The 21,358-nt window shown below is 40.2% G+C and overlaps 1 long non-coding RNA gene across 3 annotated transcripts in view; it reads left to right on the forward strand.

Moving 5' to 3' along the window:
- The window catches only part of LOC120371476, a 164,261-nt gene that overhangs the window by 117,676 nt on the left and 25,227 nt on the right, over positions 1 to 21,358 (forward strand). For 2 of the 3 annotated variants that reach the window (XR_005584388.1, XR_005584389.1), the window contains exons 2-4: positions 16,534 to 16,610; positions 16,907 to 17,066; positions 18,186 to 18,392. This is a non-coding gene — a long non-coding RNA (uncharacterized LOC120371476). Of the gene's footprint in view, positions 1 to 16,533; positions 16,611 to 16,906; positions 17,955 to 18,185; positions 18,393 to 21,358 lie in introns of those variants that run through there. The other variant, XR_005584387.1, reaches the window with a different exon arrangement.

Consider the following 21,358-nt stretch of genomic DNA (forward strand, 5'->3'; position numbering starts at 1 on the left):
TCCCTGCACAAGTGGTGACACTGCTGTGTGCTGAAATTTTCCTTCCGTACATCATCTTTATATTCTACCCATCCATTTAGGAAGGAGCTCACAGTATTCCTCTACAAACATTCTTTTTTCTTCATAAAATTCTTTGATTTGTTTCACTACTAGCTTTATGGAAATCTTTTGCTAATGCATCTGCTTTTCCTAAGCACTTTCAACATTATCATTTACTACGCGACCAAGTATAAGATTTGCTTTTACTCCATATCTTTTAACTTGTTTATATATTGCTGAAAGCTTGGAATCTTTGTTCATTTTCCCACAATACTTTCTCTAACTCTCTTTCTTTGCCTTTTTAATAAGTCTTTGTGCTACCGCTTTATATCTTTTTCAGTTCATTAAGTCCTTTGTATTCATTGCACTTTTTGCTTGTTTGAATGCCTTTTTTCTTGCTTTAATTGCTCCTTTACAATCTTCATTCCACCAGGGAACAGATTTCTGTATTTTTGGCAATTCAATATCTTACATATAGCTGGGTTGGCTTCTGCTACAACTCCCTTTATTATATTATCATGAAATTCCTCTAAATAACCACTTATCAGCTGGTACTTAGATACATGTCACACTTATTCTTAAAGAATCCCCAGTTTGCTTTTTAGGAATTCCTTTGGTATTTTCAATATTACCTTGGTTTTGATATGTAATTAGCACAAGGAAGTGATCACTTCCCATTCCATCTTCTTTATAGATGCATTTACTTCCAATAGTGCTTGTTGCAGTTCCCAGATCTAAACATGAAAAGCTTCTATCCACCAAATTAAACCTACTAGGTGCTCCAGTAGTTAGCAGTACCAGGATGTGCATGTCCATGAACTGTTCCAGGCATTCGCCATTACAATCTTGCTTTCCCATAGTTCATTATGGCTATTAAAGTCTCCACAAATAACATCCAGGCCTTTGATATCTTATCTAACTCTTCCAGTTCTAGATTGTCTATTTTTTTACATGGTTATATATGTTATAGATTCAGATAACCGTGTTATTATTCTGCAAAGGAATCTCAGCAGTTTTATACTCAAAACTTAAGTTCTGTACATCTATTTTGCTGTACCTAAAACCTTCATTATAAATATACAGACTCCTTCCTCCTATTGTTATTTCTCTGTTGTATCTGATTACATCACATCCTGGAAATCTAAACATAAGTTTTCTTACCAAAACCACCTTTTGTTCTGCCCTTCTTGCCTTTATTATCACTGCTCAGCCCCTCCCCATCTGGCCTTCATCTCTTAATTGAGCCAAATTATAGCAGTTTTCCATTGAAGGTTGCAGCAAAGGTAGCCCTATATAGCAAAGACTGCTTTATACTGAAGGACATACTTTATCTATTTGTTTTAAAAAAATTATTCCAAATGGTATAGATCACATCATTCCTTATTTCTTAAAATATCCACTTCAAATTCCTACCCTTAGTTAAGTTGAATTAACTTTCCTGGATGTCCCCGTGCATAGGTGCCGACTCTGTGGGTGCTCTGGGGCTGGACACCCACGGGAAAAAATTTGTGGGTGCTCTGCACCCACTGGCAGCCAAGCTCCCCTCCTTGCCCTGCTCTGCCCCACCTCCCCCCTTCTCCTCCTCATCCGCCTCCTCCCCTGAGTGTGCCGTGTGCCTGCTCCTCCGCCTATCTCCCAGTGCTTGCCGCCACCAAACAGCCGTAGCAAGCTCTGGGTGGGGGGGAGGAGCAGGAACGTGGTGCGCTCGGAGGAAGAGGCGGGGCAGGGATTTGGGGTAGGAGTCGAATAGGGACAGGGAGGGGGCGGAGTTGGGGCTGGCCCTTTGGGGAAGGTGTTGGAATGGGGGCAGGCGGCACGGGGTAGGGGTGGAGTTGGGGCGGGTTTGGAGGTAGAAGGTGGTTGAGCACCTACAGGTGCCAGTAGAAGTCGGCGCCTATGTCCCCATGTAGACAAGCCCTCTGAAATGATTGAAACAAAACATTTTGATTTAACCTGGACAGAGATTCTTTTTTCAGTTTGTTCATACACATTTTCAAGAGTTCAACTCTTTGTAATTCTATAGCGCTACTGTTATGCTCTATCATGCACCATGTCCTGTGTCTGTTAGAGATTGGTATGGATTCAGTCTGGATCAGGTTGAGATGAAACCCCTGGTTGGGGGAAGCACACAGAAGATAGGGAGAGTGGAACTAGTCAGACCCTTTCCCACGCTGAGAACCAGTCAGGTCAGCACCAAGAACTAACTCCCACGTAAAACAGTGTCAGGATTAATTTTCCTTCCTCTTTCTCTGTTATTTCTCCCACTACCTAGCAGTTTTTAAGGTATCCTTTGAAGAATCAAATGCTGGATGAACCAGTAGCCTGACCCAGTACAGAAAAGTTTCCCGCCATCTCAGCATTAGATATTATTCTCAGTACTTGTGATTTCTTTCACTAGTGTTTATAACATGTACCCGTCTCTCTCTTCCCAATGCCAAACACTTTTTAATGCTAAACTAAAATGACATCACACATCTGTTAGCTAGAGTATTGTCATCAAAATCCTGTGCTGGTATCCAATTTGATTTTAACAATATGCCAGAATAATAGGCAAGAACTGAAAGTGTTGGGAAGCATTATTACTATTATGAAACAAACTGGAAAAAACTTAGGGCTATATTTGGATCCAAGCTCCCCCTGAGTTGGTCCATTTCCACGTTCCCCAAACGTGGTTTGTGCCTATCTATCACTCCCTGGCCAGAATGCTTTTGTGCAATGGTCAGTCCAGGCGGGCAGATAAGGAGACTGATGTAATTAAGCAGAGAGAAATGCTAGTTGGTGTGAAATTCATACTGCAGTTTAAGCTGGCTCAATACTCTAATCCTCATTTATGTTAAATACTGGTTAAGAAGCTTTTGTTCATTTCTCAAGTCCATGATCACCAGGAAGATTGACTAATTCCACCCATGTGTTTTGGGCAGTCCAATTGCTACTGTTAGCTTATAATACTGAAAGCTGTATGTGTAAAATGTGCATTAGATAGTATTTTGCAGTCATTTAATGATGATTTTCTCCTCTATCATCTAATTCTGTGGTCAGAGATGGGAATGGAAGAAGAATCCTAGAACAATTAAGAGATGTTGGGACCAGGAGCCCAAAATCAGAATAGGAGTTTTGCTTTTTCTTCCACTTTATAGAGTATACTCCAGAAAGCACGACATCCCTCAAATTGACCACAGAAAAATAAATTGATAACTTACTGTTGCAGCTCTCTTCCTATTTTGTACCTTACATATAATTGGACATTACTTCTAGGCTTCTAGAATTCAAAAATACATTGTGGAGTGAAATGCAGGCCACCTCAGCAAAGATAACTAATGAGAAGAGAAAATTGGGCAAATTAAATCCACTCTCATAACAATGAATGGGATAAGAATGGAAAACACATAAACCATTTAAAAGAAAAAAAGTGAAGACTGCAAGTGTGTCGTCTTTCCTACAGAGAAACTGGGGTTGGACTCTCACACAAATGTGTTTTGTTTCTAAGCAACATAGGTCAGCTCCTGTAAATGCTACACCAAGTTAATGGGGGTGTGGAGGAGCCGTTGATGCATCAGGCCCTATGTTGGTAAAGCACCATTTTTTAATGTACTGTGCCTGCGGGGACACTTCTTCTAAGAGAATGCATAAGTGGAGGCACTTCTTCTGAAAACTCACATCAGTAGAGAGTTCCTGCTCTGAAGAATTTATCTCCCTAGGTGGACTGTTTCACTGGGAAGGTATTCATCTTGTTAACTTAAAACGATCCCTTTAAAAAAAAAACACAAGAAGAGGTGCTCTAGCTGGGTGGTTAGGTTTTCTGCTGTAAAATATTCATTAGATCTCTCTTGGGTTCCTATATTTAAAAGTTTCCTGCTGGTGTGACCAATTCTACCATTTAAATATGTGAAATATCTTCTCCTGCTTTTCTTCTAATATTCCCTGTCTTCCTTGTCAATACAGAGCAAGACACAAACTACTCTAAAGAGCTATTTTGTCCTAATGTTCCTTTTGTTTTGAAGTCAGCCTGTATGGTGCTCACAGCAGGATTGGGCCCTGGAATTCTTGGGGCCTAATTCTGCACTCCCTGCATATCCCATGGACTCCCTGACTTCCCAGGGAGTTTATGGTGAGAAAGAAATGAACAATTAGGTGCTAAAAAAGAGAACGTGATACTGTGATGGGGCTTAACCACCATGCCCTGCAAGGTAAAGGATAAAACCCCAATTAGTCATGCTCAAAGGCTGGGGGATGGCTAATTAACGAATTGCCTCGTGGCCAGAAAAGGCAGAGCTAGGCCTTCTGAGTAGACTGAGGGAGCTCAGTTGTGGAGGGAAGGCCTAAGAGAGGAGGTAGGGAGTTCCTGCCCCTTGTGGGAAAGTTCTGGGGTGGGCAGACTGAGGAAGGCCCCGGGGATAGTACTGGTTCCCTAGATCTTACCCCATTTTATCCAGGGGAAGACTGTGGGGAAGGCAGGACTGTTCTACAGAGAAAAGGCTTCTGTTGGAGGAAGGCCTGATGTAGGGTTGGCAAGTAGAGAAGGTTTCAGTAGACTTCAGGGCAGAAGAATTATTCACTTCTGTTTGGACATTTTCTTGGACTTGTTTATCATATCCTGGAAAAAGGATTTAATGTAGGTGACTTGCCTGAAGGGCTGAGGCATGGAAGACCTGGTGCTAGAGGCAGGCAGTTTCAGGGGTGCTGGAGCCAAAGATAGTGGCAGCATCACCCCCTCACCCCCCGAAATGCGCCGCTAATGCAAGGGGTGCTCCATGGGTGCACTGCTACAAAAATCAGAAGCAAGTACAGCTGGCTTATGAAAAACTGTAAGTCCCTGTTTTGTTCATGTAAGGTTTGTTGTCTGTCTTTGTGTCTCTGGTTTTTGGTTTTTGTTTCAGGTGAAATTAGGTTTTATTCTTTGAAGAAGCAGATAAATGGAAAAGGCTGAAATAATCAAAGTGAGACCAATAGCATCCTTAATGAAGACCTAAAATAAGTGGCAGTTCCAAGAATTTCACGTGAGTGGTACTTACAGACAGCAGGGAGTGTCAGAGTGCCTCAGAAAGAATGAGGTTGCTAAGGGAAACTGGAAGTAAATAAGTTAATCAGATTTGAAGACTGCATTTTGTAAATGAAAAGCAGTACATGATTTTTACTGATTTATGCAAAGGAAAAAAACAAACCAACAATAAAGATGAGTTAAAGGGACACGATGGGGGAAAAATGGGTGGAAGCAGAACAAAATAAGTGACATTAACAATAAAATAATCAAAACACACGTGTTGTTGAGACAGAAATCAACACTCAATGTACTGAGTGAAAGCAGAGAGGAATTAAGCAGTAAGATGACCAAGAAAAATAAGGGATGAGTGATGTTGGCAGACCAGGTGGCAGGTCACATCATGGTCACAATGTCTCAAGTGAACATTGAAATATAACTGTGAAATCTGTCCGGCTCACCTGTGGGGTAATATTGATAGGATACATATTAGAAGTATAAGAAAGTGTTTGGATTCCATCAAATGCGTGTGAGTTGCTGCCTGCATTAATCTCACTTGCATTAGCTGTATTCCATATTGTAATGTAATATCTGAGCACATATAGTATGAGCCTCTGTGACTGTATGAATCACCGTACAGGAGAGGGAGGTTAATTACTGTGACAAGCTGCTCTTCTACAGAAATTGTTATGCTGCCCCTGAAAGAGGAGACCCATTGATACCAGGCAGGCTATATGGTTGGATCTTACAACTGGAAAGTCCCTACATTTGACTTGAGGAATTGTCCACAAAAGGACTAAAGACTCTTACCGTTGTTTTCATCTGCTCCCTGTGAAGATGAGTCATACAAGTGGAGTGTAGTCAGCTGAGCTTGATGTTGGGAACACAAGGCTGGAGCAAAACAAAAACCCCAAACAAAAGGAACTAGGCTTCTCTATGTTGCTAGGACTCTGGGTGACAAGGAGCTTCCTAGGCATAAGTAAGGGATCCCAGGCCATTTAGCCTGGGTTAACCCTAAAGGATAAATAGAGCTTGCTGGTTATAGATGCCTTTATTACCTTTTAAAAACCTAAGACTATCTCATTTGTGTGTGTCTGTATTCACTTGCTTTAACTTTGTAACACTCTAGTTTCCTTTTCCTATTTAATAAATCTTCATATCATTTATTATAGAATTAGCCACAAGCATTATCCTTGGTGTGAAATCTAATGTGCAACTGAGAAGGAGTGAGTGACTGGTCCTTTGGGATTAGGAGTAAACTGAATATTGCTGTGATTCTTAGTCTTACGGGTCATTTATCACAGAGGACAGACTGGAGCATCCAAGTGAACTGTCTCACTCCATTTAAGGCTGTTAATGTGCCTGAGGAGTTTGCACTTGGAGCAGTTAGTTGATGAAATCTAAGTTTAGAACTCACGACCAGTTTTCGTGCCCTGGTTTTTGGAGAATCTGCCTGAAGTTGGTACTTGCACTTGTGCCACCGTTAGGAGCATCACAGGAGGGATTAGTGATAGTAAAGAATAGATGAAAGATTGTAGAAAATAGGCAAAAGTGAAGCCACAATAAGAATTAAAACTAAAGGCAAATACAAGGCTACCGGCCACAATTAAAAGGAAACACGAATGAGGTTTAAAACAAATGAATAGATGGAAAATAAAATGAAATGTGATATATTTAATCACAAATCAATACTTTCTTTTAAGGAAACACTGTACCTGATAGTAATTTACACACCAGTGTGACAGGGTATATAAATCCCACAGTGGGGGAAGGGGTTAAGGAGCTGCTTTGGGCTGAAAAGCCCCACCCTATTGCACCTGCAAATCATGACAGCACTGAAGGAGGAGTTGAGAGAGAACCACAATCAAATGGGGGCAATCTAGGGAAGGGACCAGACTGAGCTGCTTCAGCCCCAAAGAGAGGTCTGAGAGCCTGCAGAGCCCTTGCAGAAGGAGAGTGCGGATTCCCTGGGCTACCAGGGGTGAGAAGATTGAGCTCCATGAATTTTTAAGTGGATGCTCCCAGTAATTTTTAAGAGATGCCCAGGTCCATGAGGGAGCTGCTGACAGATTTTTCTTTTCCTCTCTTTAGTTTAACCTTCTTTGCTATTTTGTTGTTTCACCTGAGACCAAGATGGGATGAGGCCTCAGCCAGGGGGTTGAACGTTGCCTGTCTAAAATTATCCCCACCCCCTGCAACAGCCCGTGGGGTGGGGATAATTGTGTGCGCTCAGCATGTAGCTCCTCAAGGTGGTGCTCTACCATGGATAGTTTTGTGACACTCAGATAACTATATTTTTATGATTCTTGACATTTCATAGGCATACATCAAAACTTATGTCATGAGAAACCTAAACCGAAAATAGTCTTTTTGTTTTGTTTTGTTTTGCCTCCCTATATTTTGTCATTTTATTAACCAAGGCCAGGATCTGAAATTTTCTTGGTAATTGGTAACTTTTATTCTGCCCACCATCATTGTCTGTGAATGAGGGGTGTGTGGGGGTGTGTTTTTTTTTGTTTTTTTTTTGGAGCGTGTGTGGGGGGGTAATGAACAGACATAAATACCTACGAGTCAGATAAATGATGCTGTATTCCCTCATTCCAGAGACACTCTTACAATGAAGGATGTAATCGAATTCTGTTGCCCTGGTGATTGCTAGTTCAAGTCTGGATTACAGCAGGTCTACATTCTTTACTTTTTTTTAAACTTTCAGAAATGTGCATCAGTATTCAGAATTGAAAGATATAGACACATGCTACAAATTAAATAAAACCAGGTTAAGATAGCACCAGATTCCAATTTATGGAAAATAACATAAATTACAGCGAATACAAACATGTTATGCTACAGTAAATTCAGAATAGTCCTGAAATTATTAAGGTGCTCTTGATTTCCAGAATTTAGTAGATGGTAAATGACATTTAAAGGGCCCCTGTAAAGGCTGACGGCCCATAAATATGACCAGCTCCCCATAATATCCAGCTTACCATATTTAAAAATGACCAGTAATGATGAGTGTCTCCATTTCTAACGTCTGATACCTTCTAGGGTGCCTGATTTTCTGTGAGTACATGATCAACACTTTCTGAAAATCAAGCCCTTTCAGGGATCTCAAATTGGGCACTTCAAACAAAGGCCCCCAAAGACTAATCACTCTTGAAAATGTAGATCACAAAACCTGATCTAAAGCCTCTTGAACCCAAAACTATCATCATCCCCACCAGAATAAGGAAAGGACTTTGGGGGGAAATACTGACCATCTGTGACATTTAGCGTTTAGTTCATATAATGTTTAGTCCAATATGAAATCTATTGGATTTGCACCCCTCATTTTGGAAACAGGAACTGTTTCAGCTATTAGGACATATTTTAGTGATGTGCTTGACATTTTGCAGACTGTGGATTTGAGGACTTGCAGGCTTGATAAATATCCATTTACTTTGTTTTTCTGGAATCCCCCCATCTTTGCTAGGCTCTGGATTGACTGCCTGACAACCTGCCTGGTTGTTTGCATGGTCATACGATCTACACAAAGACTGGGGTCCAACTACATGTAGCTGATTCAAAATACTGGGATATGTTGTTGTGTAAAATGGTGGTTTTTTGAAAAGCTCTGCTCATAATGCCTGTATTGTTTAGACTGTAAGCTCTTCGGGGCGGGAGGCGGGGGCAACTGCTTGCAGGCAGGTTGCTCAGACCTAGAGGGAGTGTCAGCTGCTAGCAAATGGTAAATACTATGAAATGTCAATATTATTAACAAAGCATGCAATAGTGTAGAAAAGCAGGCGAGACTCTACAGTTTCATCTTACACACCAACAGATTAAAATGTATATTTACATGGTAGTTGGTACTGAACCTTTGAGTCTCCCTTCTCATTATAAAGGGTCCCTGCACTCTTTTCTTTCAGACACTCTCACACCTCCAATTTATTTATTTATTTATTTTGGGGGAGTATTTTTGTGGCACAATGAAAAACCATGCTGGAAGAAAGTAAATTTTCCTCCAGGAATGCCATTCATTTGTTATAGGAGTTGAAACTTCAAGGAATATGATTTTACCCTTTCCACCAACCGGTCAACAAAAGGAAATGCCCGCTACTCTACGTTTGGACCTGCTGCCATTGAAAGAGAACTCCATTGTGTGCAGGACTGGGCATTTGTTCACCCTGAAATCAGATACATAAGTATTGGTTACCTTTGACTTTCCCTTGACTCCAGGAGACCCTTACCTATGCTCTTTTACGTCTTGTTCACTATGAAAGGTGGCATAATATGTAATAACATGCAGCCATATAATGTAGATGAGAATTTTAGTGCTAGATAAACTTAAATAGTTATTAATGGCTGTCCTATAGGAACCAAATGTGATGCATTCTATGAAATTGGTTTTGAACTCTTGAAGTATTTGCAGCTGGATTGGCACATAAAATAGTACTAAATGAAATCCATCCAGGTACTGCAAGCAGATCAGCTACCTCAGTGTGCTTAAACCTTAACCTGTTATACTCCAGCCCCGACCCCTCCATCTTCCAGTCTTCAACCCTTCTTAGCAAATATTGCCAACTGTGCTGAATTATGGCACATTGTACAATTATTTTATGATGTATTTAACTGATGTTTATCCATCTAGGAGGAGAATGCTTTCTAATACATGCTACAGATGGAAGCATATTTAAGAAATATTTGAGTTACTGGTGCTCTACTGATAATGAGGGTGTTTCCTCTTACTGTGAAGAAGCAATTTTAAAGATACATCTCCCAAACTTCAGTGTTTCAAAATATACGAATATTAGTGACTATCTATGATGAACAAAGACCTTCAGATACCTCCATCCATTCCTCCTGCATCGCTGCTCCCACCCCTACCACAGTGATAAATATCAGACTCCTTTCCTTCAACAAAAATCCCTCTAACACATCTGGCCACTTGCAGTAGGAGTTAAACCACGCACAACCAACTTGTCCTTAAGTAGGATCTCAAACACTCGAGGAAGGCCAAGTTTGCTTCCTTCTCCTGTAAGACTGTTGCTGCCCTTTCAGGTGTAAGTAAAACTCAAGCTAATTGTTCAAGCAAGGCTTACCATATTAAATAAAAATGCACAGGTGTGGAAAGCAGTCTTCTACTAGGAGTAGCAGCCTTCTTACAGGAGTGCCTTGAACATAAGCTTTGGAATACTAACTGTAGCTACTCCTGTGGATTCTTGGGAGAACTCTGAATCCCTGCTTCCCACTTAGCAGGTGGATGTTGCCTCCCTTTGTTGGGAAGACTGGGGTGATGGACCATGAGCACTTTCTTTGGGTCACAAAGTATCTGTATAATATATTATACTTCTGTTCTGCTCCCTGGTCTCCCTCCTCCGAGTGGAACTGGATGCGAGTATCCAGCTCATCCTCTTATTTCATTTTCCTGCCTCACGCCTTCATCAAGATAACTGTCTTGAGACACATTAATCAATAATACATAATTTTAAACTACCTGCAGAAAATCCATATTTAGATAATTGAGGCTTTGCTACCTACCCCTGGAAATCCTGTAATCACGGTATTAACATGTTGTCTTTACAAAGCATAAGCCTTTTAATCCCTTCACTGCCCAGCTACCATCTCAGCACCTGCACACACCAGCTGGCTCAAGCCAGTTTCATATCTGATGTTGCTTTTCACAAAATAAGAACTACTTGTTTCTTTTTCCTCTTCGCAGACCTCATAGGAATGGTATCTTGCTTGAATGCTTTAGTAGGTCAGTAACATGATGATTTCTGTGGATCTTTGTTTCAAATGGTATCTTTCCAGGACTGGAAATATGCAGTAAAGTGTCTTATACCTCAGGTTAATTGATTATAACCAGGGCCAAACAAGCATTAAATGGAAACATTGCTATCTAATGACTGCTGACCTCTATAAAATACAGTAGTGGTCCCAGTCTAGCTCCCAGCAAGTTGATGTCCTTACCGCATTCAAATGAAATTGGTAATAGTGGCAACTTCCTTGTTAATCCTAGCACAGAAGCTAAAGATACCAACATTATGGAGACTGGCTTACCCTTTTTCCTCCTCCATGCTTCCTCTACACCAGTGGTGGGGTCATGAGTGGAAATTTACTGCCATTGCTGAAGCTATGCCTTCTCTGGCTTCAGTCTTTGGGACTGTCAATTTGATGTCTTGAATGAACATTAAATACTCTTTCAAAGTGGAATTTTCCAAGTTGCAGGAGGAAATATCACAATCAATTGGACTCATAAAAATGATGAAAACATGCCCTTCGTCTAGAACGGTTCTTTTATGTCTTGTCCTTTGTAACTGATCAAACCCAGACTTCAGTCTGCATTATATACTCGTGAGCCTCACATGGATTATGAGCAAATGTTGTTGATAAATTCGCACGGACATGTTTGGACAGGGCTTATGCACTCTCAAACACTGTTTTCATGGGGACTGTGCACCTATATACTTGTCAGTGTGTATGTCCTACACTGGGAACTATCCTCTATTATGTCTGACAGCTGACTGGATTTTATCCAACTGATGTAATCTTTGTACTCAAAACTTTTCTCTCTAATGGGGAAGTTTGCTGATTATCATGGAGAATAGGGAGTCCTGAGTTCTATGGCTTGATCCGCCATTGACTTGGGGGATTCTGGGCAAGTCATTTAGGCCAAAACTTTCAAGAATGCCTGTGGTATCTTAATGATGAGCAGACCTGTGTTAAGAAACTCTTTATTATGCACAGGAATGATATATGGAAATGGGGTAAGAAAACTTTCTCTACTCTGTGTAGCTACAGACTGAGACAGCTGTGTCCTGGGCTTCTTTCACTAAGAGTGTCCCAGGAAACCAAAGACTGCATGAAGGGTGTACAGGTAGTGTGGCTTCTCTACAGTTCCTGGAGGATTTACTTTATAACACGGTGGTTTGGTGCCCAGTTTTACACATCTAAATTGGGCAACCAAAACTTGAATTTCCGAAATAAGGCCAATGGCCTTCACTTCTCTGTCTCAGTTTACTCATCTCTAAAATGGATACACTAATAAATACCTGTCAGGTGTTATGAGACTTATTTAATGCACTTGACATTACTGGATGAAAATAGCGGTATAGTGCAAAGTATTAATATTAATAACTTCCAGGAGATAAATCATGTTCACCAGCCTCTGTTTCTAAAATGTAACTTACTCTTATTGTATCATCCATCTTTGTCTTCAGACCTGATTCTCATATCTTCTTTTTACTAGTGTAAGTCAGTTGACTCCAGTGGAACATCTAATTTGCACTTGTCTAAGTACTATCAGAATCAGGGTCTTTAAATTCACCAAGATTTTAAAAAAATAAAATAAATCTAATTTGACTCAGACCTGTGTAAATCTGGAGCAACCCTTTTGAACTCTATGGAATTGCTCCAGATACATGTCAGGAGTAAGATCTGAATTTGGCCTGAGATATTTATACTACTGCTATCTTTTATCTCTAATGTCCTGATTTAGAAAAAGGTTCCACATTAATGGAATCTCGAGCCGGTCCCAATCACTTTGCAGGAGTAGGGCCTAAAATTGTGCTTAGAGTTCCAAGCCATGAAGTTCTGATCTAATCTTTCAGGAGAGAAGAGATTGGATCTTTACAGCATGTCCCTCAAAAAAATTCTAAATTCTGAAATACCCATTAGATTTTTGCAGGGTTTGGGAGTCCATAAATGTTCTATAAATTGTTGGATAACACCAGTATTTTTCTTACATTATCTTGATGACTATTAAGAAGTATATTCCTGGAAGAATACAGCTAATTCTGAATACATCTGAAATAAGAGGGAAATATTTAATTTCGATTCACTCAGAGCCGGCATAGGGAATTCTGTTGTCACAGTCATTGTTTTATAGTAAAATCATTTTATTGTAATAACTGTCTAATAGCAGCATTTCTTTTATAATACCAATTCCCTAACATTATGCTTAGTATTATAGGATAATTATTCTAATAGAAGCATCACTGATATAGACTAGGTGCAGTATTATCAAATCTATTTTGATTCTCTGTGATTATAAGTGTTCTTAATCTCACTTCTATTATAGAAAATGGTTAAAATAGGCTCTAGATGGCTTTCTTGCATATTTCTAGCTATAATGTTTCCTGCTAAAGCAGAAGTATTAGCTAGTGGAAGGAACTAGGAGAGGAGTATAAACAAAATGAAATGACTAAATAATATACATGCCCCTTTTATTTTGTTTGTTGCAATTTATTCCTTGTTCCTGGGACATATCTGGTCATCAGGTTCCCAAATGAGAAATGACATTTGAATTTGGTCTAGAATCACCACAGAGGTGTCCAGTTTGACCTGTCAGCCAACCACTTTGTAACTTTGAGTAGAATCAGGTGCTGTATGGCAGACAGCATCCAACTAGAACTTTTTGATCTTGTGTTTCAGGAGTTTTCTTCTATGAAACAAAGTGCTTGGGTAGCAGAACATGAATCACTTATCACAATGAGCTTGTGCTTGATGCTGGAATCAATTTATGCTTAGCTCTGAAATTATTACCCAGGGTAATAAACGATCCATCCTTAAGAGCTGGGGTGGTACTCCAGTTTGTGGCTTTGTACCACGTAAACATGTCTTCTAGTTCTACAAAAGATAGATCATGCCAGATGAACCTGATCTCCTCCTTTGAGAAGATAACTGATTTTTATTTTTATTTTTTTAAGACAAAATAAATGCAGGAGATCTAACCTACTCGGATTTCAGTAAGGCATTGATAATTCCACATGGGAAATTATTAGTTAAATTGGAGAAGATGGGGATTAATATGAGTATTGAAAGATGTAGAAGGAGTTGTTGCCCAGGTATCTGCCTGGTGGGTCTTGCCCAGATGCTCAGGGTGTAAGTAATAACCATGCTGGGGGTTGGGAAGGAATTTTCCCCAGGTCAGATTGACAGAGCCCCTTGGGTTTTTTCGCCTTCCTCTGCACTTTCAGGTTTAAACTAGAGTAAATGGTGAATTCTCTGTAACTTGAATTCTTCAAATCATCATTTGAGGACTTCAGTAACTCAGCTAGAATTTAGGGGCTTATTTCAGGAGTGGGTGGGCGAGGTTCTGTGGCCTGCAATGTGCAGGAAGTCAGACAAAATGATCACCATGGTCCCTTCTCACTTTAAAGTCTGAGTCTAGTGTGTCATAGAGTAGAATGTCTTCATTGAGCACTCCCCTTGCCTTCCGCGGGAATTGTGTGCATGTGTAAAACTACTGCAGGATTAGACAGTAGTGGGAGTGAACATATTGGAGGAAATAAGTTTCCGGCATCAGTCTGCAAATGTTCATACATGTGAGCAGTGAGATTGATGTCCATGTGCTTGCACACATAAGAGGATTATTCATGTGAGTTAAGATTAACAAACTCAAACACGTGGATTATGAGACCTTTGGGACAGGGATGATGTCTTTATGTTAACTGCCGGGCACTTTTATGGCACTATATAAATAAATATTACTAATAACATTACATTGAGCATTCACTCATTGGTAGTTTACCCTCACTAGAGGACTTGCTGGTTGTTACCTTTTGATAGAGTGCTACAAATGTGTCTCTGGTGGATAAAAGCTCACTCAGCAGTACACAGATTACCTTATCCTGCCCTATAGATGTTTCATTTATTACATAAATTATGCTTTAAGCAATGACATCAAGTTAAAAACAAAACAAGACCAAAACACCTCTTAAGAATGGTGTAACTGCTATAAAAGAATGAAGAATTGTACAGAATTGAATACAATTGGCTAATCAAGGCTATAATTTGTAGAATGATTCTTAGAAACAGACAAATGGAGGAATTTTCAGATAATTGAGCATCTTAATGTAATCCAGATTTTGAGATGAAGGATGGTTTTGTGATTATTGTAAGGTGCTGGGCTGGGGATCAGATGTGATAGATTCATTTCTTGGTTCTGCCGCAGACTTCTTTGAGTGAGTCACTTAACCTCTTTGTGCACTCTTAGAAAGTTCTAGTAATATCCCTGTCTTCCTTTCTCCCACCCACCCTTTGTATTTGGGATCAGGCACTATCTTACTGTGCTTATGTAAAAGACCTAGCACGGTGGACTCCTGATCTCTGTTCAGGTCTCTGGGTGAACCCATAGTATAAATAATAATTTGAGGGATGGATTAAATGATTTGGCGATGTCCCTTTAATGAAGGAATCCTGACACTAACATTCAAAACATTTAAATGCTTCAGAGTAGAGAGGTTCTTAAATATCTGTTATCACTTAATATAATTCAAATTCTTGTGAGTTTCAATTTGTAATAGAATTTGTTTCAGATATTAGGAAAATGAAACTTTCTACTATGGATCCGCTTGTAGTTTTGTTGTAATATAGCTAATGCTTTCCATTCTGTATTCTGCTCACTTTGTAGAGCTTGTAGCCACTTTCAAATTGCCTTAGACATCAATCATCTTGAATGTGGAATGCCCATTACATTCGGTGGGCATGCCGATTGGGAAATGATGGTCCGAACAGCTTTATTGCTATGGTGTGTTATGCAAGGCTCTTGAACAGCGCATCCATAGAGCTTGTCAATGAATATTAGAGCCATATCCTGCTTTTGCTAACTGCACATGCGACTCTTCTTGAATTCATTGGGGGTTTAACATGAACGGAGGGCAATGTGCAGCCTTAAATTCTGATCTGTACTGGGGCACTTAAGTCTTATAATCAGTTCATGATGTTTGTTGACTTTTCTGCTAATGACGTTGCTGTACTGCAGGCAGCGATAAACAGAATCAGCCGTCAGGATGCATTAACTCAAACTTTTCATATTCTGATGCTCTGTGTGCTTCTTGGGATTGACTCAGCATTTAAATTAAACTTTAAAACTCAAACCATTTAAAATAAAATTGAAGAACTGCTACACTTGTTTGCTCTAGTTTATAAGGCCATATGAATCATGCTGTTAAGTTTTCTATTTGGGCTGCTGGCACTAGGTGGCTTTCATGTTTAAAGAATACTTTGAAACCTTGAAAGTCTTCCTTGTTGTATGTCCTGATATTTTGGTGACAAAATGAAAACAGGACGAGTGAAAGAAAGCTACATTGTGTTTTTGCTGGTCTGTTATTTAGACCTGCGCTGCAATTGTATGTTTGTATAATATCAATTATTTAGAGAGAGCGGGAAAGAGATCTAAGCACTACTGCTCAAAGGGTTTTCTATACTGAAAGCCAGACTAGAAAGCTGTTTTAAATTCTGAGATACTGAAGGGACTAAGTGCTTCTCTCTGGAGTAACAGGAAAAAAAGCCATTTCAAATTGCTGATGATGTTTCTTCTGAGGAGAAGCCACTTGTCCTAATATTGATCTTGGAAATGTGCAAAAGCGTATTAGGTATCCTGAAGCAGGCCAAATAGTCTAAATTTATACACAGCAAATACCAGGGGGGAGATTTAACACTAGTTACTGTGAACCACAAATGTGTGTGATAGTCTCCTAACAGATTGTTAATGTACATTAACAAACTGGATCAACTTCTTCTGATTCTAGGCTGGGAGTTTGGAAAACCAGAAACAAGACAATCTCCAATCTACTTCAGGCTTTATAAAAGACTTCTCCCACAGCAGGTCAGGATTTTGGTACTTTGCTTAGTGATAGCACAATACAGATGTCTAATCCATTCTGAGTGTTAACTCTTTAAATTGATATTGAGCCATAGTATATTAAATCAAGTCTATCAGAAATCTGAAGCACAAGAAGTAAATGCAATAGAATAAGTTTAGAGTAGGGAGAAAAAATCCTGAAGAAACCCCAGAACAGAGTATTCAGGGCAGTTGTTTTTTTTACAAACCAAGAAAGTTAGTGATTTTTGTGATTAATTTCAAAATGTGGGCCTTAATTTTTTGTTTGTTTGTTTTTTTAGATGAAAGCTTAAACTCTACAGAAACTGAAGGGACAACCAGGAAAGTTGTTGGACAGTGCACCACCAATCACCAGAATTAATCTGACCTCTGTTTATCTTATATTTGGGACTTCAAGTTGCTCTCCCTAACAGTCAACATCAAGCCATCCTATCCTCCACTGTAGGTGACCCATTGTAATGACATCACAGCATCCTTATACATGGCACCCACTGACACAATAGAGAGAGCCACATTTTCACTCTTACTTTAATTGGGCCTTAAAAGTCAGTTAAATATCTAAGGATCACATTCCTGGACACAATCAATGACTTCAGTTACTTATGAATCCAGGTTAACCTAATTGTGCTTACATTTAAAGTCCCACAAATATAAACCCCCCCAGAATCCAGATATACTCTAAAATGTGTGGAATGAACTCCGGGAGACACTTCCTACCAAAGCTATGTGAGAGCTGAGCATAGAATGGCTGACGGACTATCAGGGACTACTCAAAGGCTATTTAAAGACCTCCTGTTTTACTTCAGTTGCCTAGATCATTTCTAATGATCCCAAAAAAGCAGAAGGATTTTGAATTAATCTGTAAAGGAGTCATCTGTGTGTTTGTATACAATTGGTAATTGTCATCAAAGCCAGAGATACCTGAGGACACATGGGCATAGATGGGAATAAATTAGACAACAAACAGATTCAAAATTCCTTGATTGAGTTGAGGCAATTAGTTATAAAATTGTAAGAAATCCATGACCTTCCACATTCATACTTTCAGGGAACATCTTCAACAGCTATAATCAATTGCAAGCTTGATTCAGGATGGGTTTTCTATCGTTAGACTGGTTAATAAATGTGAGAATCCCATCAGCCCTGACTCTTTGTATACGAGCCCCTGAAATCTCATTGCTGTCTAATCACATTTTGCATGTTTTAGAGTGAGATTGTCAGTGTCAGACACGGCAATATAAATTGTTATGTAGCTTTCTATGCTTCTAATCACCCATTATTTAGTTGTTAAATTAAAAGCTTACAAGGTTATATTGTGAGATTAAAGTGTTAATTTGGCCAGTGTGACTAGAAAATTGAAGGCCTTTGATTTTGTTCAAATGAGGTATCTTTGGGCCAGTGAACAATGGCTTATAAAAAGCAGTGTCTATCTTGGGTGTTCGGAGAAGTAAATAAAAAATAATCTGAATTCTATCCCAGTCCACAGCACATTACACAAAGGTGGCTCTGGCCTTCTCCATTAGAAATTGAAATAAACAATCAATCTCTTGATGTTTTTAGCATACAAAGGAGGGATGCTGCTGTTCCGAGATATAATGGCTGGAATTTATCAATAACATGACCGGGGTAACAAGTTGGTAAGAAGATGGATGCAAGTGGATGTTTGGCACAGCAGGGGAAGGAGGGGATGTGAGGAAACCAGGGGCTGAGTCCCCTCATTCTCAGAGTGGATCTGCATCAACCAGGGCCTTGGCTATTGACCTAGAGGTAATGATCTTTAAGGCACCATATGTCAGCTGAACATATCCATGGCATATCTTGCATCAGCCAGAACACAGCAGAGGTTCTGACCCTCAGTGTACATGATTTAATAGACTTATTTGTATTGTCATGACTGCCAAAAGGGAAAATCTGGACTTATGCAATGTGTTATTATTGGGGGAGAAATATAAAATGCAAGCAGATGCTTAGTATCCTATTTTTTTCTGCACTTATTAACAATCCCCAGATAGCTTGAGCAGTAAGGAATAATGAAAAGCAGCAGCAATGCTTACTGATCAAAGACCTCCAGAAACCAACTATGTTCAACACTCAGTCAGTAAAAGGCCTCTCTGCCCTACAAACGTGACTTGAGTCAAGAGACCAAATTTCAGTTGTCCCTGCCTGGTTGCAATATTCACTGTCTGAATGGTGCCTTTTAAGTCAGGTTAGAGACTTGGATATGCCTGGTTGCAGAACACAGTTAAAACATAGGCCAGATTTACAATGCAAACTTATATCAGTATAACTCTGCCACTCAGGGGTGTGAAAAATCCACACCCCAAGCAACAGAGTTATACCAACCTAACCCTGGGAGTAGATATCGTTATGTTGATGGGCGAGCTTCTCCCATCGACATAGCTACTACTTCTCAGGGAAGAGGATTAACTACACCAATGGGAAAGTTGGTGTAGTGGTGATACAGCATGTCGCTCCAGTATCGTACGTGAAGACAAGCCCATAGTTAGGAACTGCTTGAATCATGTGATAATAGGATTACAGGTCAACCATATAATAACCAGGGACCCCCTAACTCAGTGTTATTTGTAGCAGAGAGGAGCTCTTCATTTTCTGCTTCTCTCTGAAACGTTTCCCTACAAGCTATATATGTTTACCACTCTTGTAACCCATTAAAATACTGTTGTAAGCAACTGGGTGGTCAGTCAGGGTCACCTTATGCAGATAATCAAAACTACCTTTTTTCTGGGCGCTGGTGAATCTCACTTGCGGCTCCAAATGGACCTTGTTTTTCATTGTTGTATTTCAAAGGAACCTCTGCCTTTGAAATGAGACCCAAATACACATCTGGTCTTCTCTCCACTGGTATGTGGATGTCTGGGAGCAATATCTTCAGGACACTGTTCCTCTGTGCCTCAGCCTCATGTTTGAGCTTCATTTTTAGTTTTCCTTCCCTTCACATTTATCCTTCTATGTGGATGGACGTGTATGCCACAGCACTGCTTGTACTATTGCTTTCCCTTCCCTTATCGGATGTTAGACTGTGTACCTTGTGACAAGCTATTAAAGACTTTCCTTCCTAAATTAAATTAGCAGAACAATCTATTAATAAGGAATCTGTGACCGCTTTTTGCTTAAAAAAATGTTGAGTTAGATGAGTCATTAGATTGATTTAACATGCAGAGGTGATTTTAATTCTTAAAATTCTATTATGACTTTGAAATGTGGAGGTCTTCACGTGTTCTGGCCAGGTTACCTATTGCCAGCATTTTCAGCAGGTAGGAACTTGTCAGTTTGGCTTTTTCTGTAATAGCTCTGTCAAATTAAGAGAAATACAAGATACGAAGTGACAAGGTGTCATAAACATGCAGCTAAAGGTAGCCTAAAATCCCTCCTTTACCTGAAAAGGGTTAAGAAGCTTGAATAACCTGGCTGGCACCAGACCAAAAAGACCAATAGGGGGAGAAGATGCTTTCAAATCTGTGTGGGAAGGTTTTTGTTTTGTGCTCTTTGTGTGTTCTCTCCGGGACAGGGAGGAACTAGGGCAGGGAAAATACATCTTCTAAAGCCAGACCTGAACTAAGCATCTAAGATTACAAATTGTAAGTAGCAGGAAGGAAATGCATTAGATTATCTTTTGTTTTGGCTTGTGAATTTTCCCTAGGCTAAGAAGGAGGTTTATTCCTTTTTTTTTTTGGGGGGGTTGTTTTTTTGTAACTTTAACATTTTTCCAAGAGGGGAATTCTCTGTGCTATGAATCTGATTACCCTGTGAAATTACCTTCCATCCTGATTTTACAGAGGTGCTTCTCTGCCATGATACCAACAGAAAATGTGACAATAGTTTAGCTGCTGGAGAGCTACACCCACTGCTTATCATGCTGAGCAGAATCATCATCCTGTTTCCTTGTGCTTCTCCAGTCTGTTTGTTGTATTGTCCTGTTGCCTCTTGTCTTATACTTAGATTGAAAACCCTTTGGGACAGGGCCCATCTCTGTAATATATGTACAGTGCCAAACACAATGGGGCAGTATCTCCTAGGTCAGTGGTTCTCAAAGCCGGTCCGCTGCTTGTTCAGGGAAAGCCCCTGGCGGGCCGGGCAAGTTTGTTTACCTGCCGCATACGCAGGTTCGGCCGATTGTGGCTCCCACTGGCCGCGGTTCGCCGCTCCAGGCCAATGGGGGCTGCGGGAAGTGGCGGCCAGCACATCCCTCGGCCCGCACCGCTTCCCGCAGCCCCCATTGGTTTGGAGCAGCGAACTGCGGCCAGTGGGAGCCGCGATCGGCCGAACCTGCGTACACGGCAGGTAAACAAACCGGCCCGGCCCACCAGTGGCTTTCCCTGAACAAGCGGCGGACCGGCTCTGAGAACCACTGCCACAATACTGATAATAATAAATTCTATGGCATGGGTCAAAAAGAGTATATAAATCTAAAGTTTATAATGTCTTAAATTTGATAGAATGTTTCGATAAAGGACCACTATAATTTTCCCCATGACCTGATCCCTGGAGATAAATGGTAGTACCATAAACACCATAAGCACCCTGTTTTCCTGAATTGAAGCTAGATGTTGAGAGATTCCAGCCAGGAAAGAGTCAAGAAAACGCTGTAGCTAAAAGTAGGAAATGGAAACTTGCTCTTAATAACCCCTAAATCAATAGCCTATTTGTCAACACCCCCCGTTTTAATTGATGATGTCAGAATGTAATGTGCATCCCTGAAGTGATATTTTCTA

This window comes from Mauremys reevesii, linkage group 9 (genome assembly GCF_016161935.1).
Source record: "Mauremys reevesii isolate NIE-2019 linkage group 9, ASM1616193v1, whole genome shotgun sequence".
NCBI classification, from domain to species: Eukaryota; Metazoa; Chordata; order Testudines; family Geoemydidae; genus Mauremys; species Mauremys reevesii.